The sequence below is a fragment of the Papaver somniferum genome, unplaced genomic scaffold (assembly GCF_003573695.1).
Source record: "Papaver somniferum cultivar HN1 unplaced genomic scaffold, ASM357369v1 unplaced-scaffold_6, whole genome shotgun sequence".
Taxonomy (NCBI): Eukaryota; Viridiplantae; Streptophyta; class Magnoliopsida; order Ranunculales; family Papaveraceae; genus Papaver; species Papaver somniferum.
Genome location: NW_020648748.1, coordinates 2,033,868 through 2,036,265, shown reverse-complemented (window position 1 = coordinate 2,036,265; position 2,398 = coordinate 2,033,868). Strand labels below are relative to the sequence as shown.

General features: G+C 29.7%; 1 long non-coding RNA gene across 1 annotated transcript; it reads right to left on the bottom strand.

The window, feature by feature from the left end:
• Positions 1-401: 401 nt before the first annotated feature.
• On the bottom strand, positions 402-1,707 carry LOC113343554. The gene is made up of 2 exons (XR_003357292.1): positions 753-1,707; positions 402-642 (listed from the first exon to the last, which is right to left on the bottom strand). It is a non-coding gene; the product is annotated as an uncharacterized LOC113343554 (long non-coding RNA).
• Positions 1,708-2,398: the final 691 nt, after the last annotated feature.

Below are 2,398 nucleotides of genomic sequence, written 5' to 3'. Positions count from 1 at the left end.
ATGTCATAGCTTTAACTTTATCTCAACCATCCTTCTGAGCAATAGGTTAAGTTGATCAATGTTTAGAGCGACTTAACCGACCAATAATCGGTTGCTCAAGGGTTTCTGAAGTACGAGATTTTAGTATCTTGTCTAAAAATAGTTGCTCCTAACTTTGAGCTTGTCTCACATTAGTTGCTCTAGATATTCATTAGCAGTGCTCTAGATATTCATCAGCAGGGAACATGCCGGTTGGTTTGAAAGCTTCAGGCCAGTTTTTACTCGGATGATTAAAAAATGAAATTAAAATTAATATAGAAATAAAATATGATAACCAAATTAAATGCAAATTAATTTATTTTATTAATCAATTACAATATCATTTATTAATCAACAAATTTACAATCAGCTTGACAAAGATAGAAAAAATAAAATCCCGTTTATTTGGTAAAAGAAATTAGAAGAGGAACAAAATTGATACATCCATTTCAACTTCAACTTTGAGAAGATTAGAGTTCTTTGAAATATCACTGGACAAGCTTAAAAACACGGATCTATTCTGCAACTTAATATCATTCAATCTGTACTTTTAGATTTTAGCTCTGATTTTGAGGTCAATAGAGTTCTCGTTCCGGATCTAATTCCTTCCTCCAAAAATTGGTCCTGCATATATACAAACAAGCAAATTCAAATTAGAACTATACATAATAAGGAAATCAAACTTAAGCAAAAAAACAGGATCAAGAACTAATCAACAAACCAATCAATAATACCTGATACTTCTGTTCCTTTTTCAAAGCTTAGATTAGTGGAGCAAACTTTTTTTCATTCCAAACAAACAAAAGTCCAGACCCATTGGAAAAATGAAAAACTATGACAACCATAGCAACATAAAGAACCAATCAATGAAACCCATACCTTTGGTACCTAATTTAAGGGTAGCCTCAAACACTCTTGTCTAGGACGTAAATTTGATATGTTAATTACAACAAATCAATGAACACCACTATTACTACGATCATTACAGACTACTAATTTCTGAAAAATTGATTAAGATGAACAAACAAAACTAATTTCTGAAAATCATCAAACAACAAATAAAATCACTTAGATCTAAATAAATAAAACCCCCAAAATGAAAGAAAAATGAAGAACAATATGAATCAAACCCAAAAGAAACTCACATGCAAAATAAAACCCAGATTTCAATTCTTAATCGATAAGCTATTAATTCAACATACAACAAAAATTGAACATGAAAAAAATGAAAGAAAAACATAAACTAAGTCGAATAACCACAAATCTCAACTCTTCAACGATCATTAGAGTTGAAATCAGTAAAGGTTGAACATTTTAAACAAATCCCTAACTGAACAAGGAGGAAAAAATCAGCTTCAATTAAGTAATATTCCAAACTCCTCAAATCATCATTGGAGTCGGAATCGGTTACAAGTTTAACTATTTAGCAGGAAATAAAGATAGATCACATTAAACCATCTAAATCAAAGTAAAAATGTCTACCAAAAATTGAGAAAACTTGACGGGAAAAGAATTTTAAAGAGCGATTCAAAAAATTAATCAGGTGATACTGGTGTTTGTTCAAACTTCATAGAGATAGATGTGAAGACTATGGATTTTTTACTGTGAGAACTAGTTGAGAAGGAGAAGAGAAAATGGAGACGAGGTAGAGAAAGGAGGCGGCGACGGAGAGAATGAGGTAGGGTTAGGTTTTTTTCTTTCTTAACGATTTATTTATAGAGTAAACAAGATACTCCATCCCAAGAAATATCTAACGACATCTAGGGCCCAGATTATTGCACGTATATTTTGCACGTGCACTTCAGCTCTATATTTTTGGAATGGGAAAAAATATGTTTATCTAATTTAGGAAATATAATTCCGGATTTTTAATTTGCAAAAATATAAAGTTCTGAAAAGTCTACGTCTCCAAAATTGTGAGAATCCATAAATTAATGTTTTTTCTATAAATTAAGAAATAAACGATTGTTTAACTAAAAAAAAATTCTCAAAATATCTTCCTTAACATAACTAATGTGATAAATGATAATCCCAAAAAATATCCTCAAAAATTTCTTTCCATTTACCTTTTCTTACTTCTCGTTAAAAAGTAAAATATATTTTTTCTCATCGTAATTATCGAATTGAATTTTTGAATTTCACGTTTTGAAAAATCACAATTATCACCACCATTGAAACTGCAATTTTCATAATTGAGTGATAATCGCAATTATGAGTCATTGAAATTCCAACTTTCACGATTTTTTTTGTGATAATTGTTCCAATGAAAAATATTTTATGGTAAAAAATAAAAGTTATGCGAAAGCCGATGTTATCAATTTGAAATTTTAAGTTTTCACATAGTAATTTTCACGTTTTGCAACCACTTACATTGTGAAAA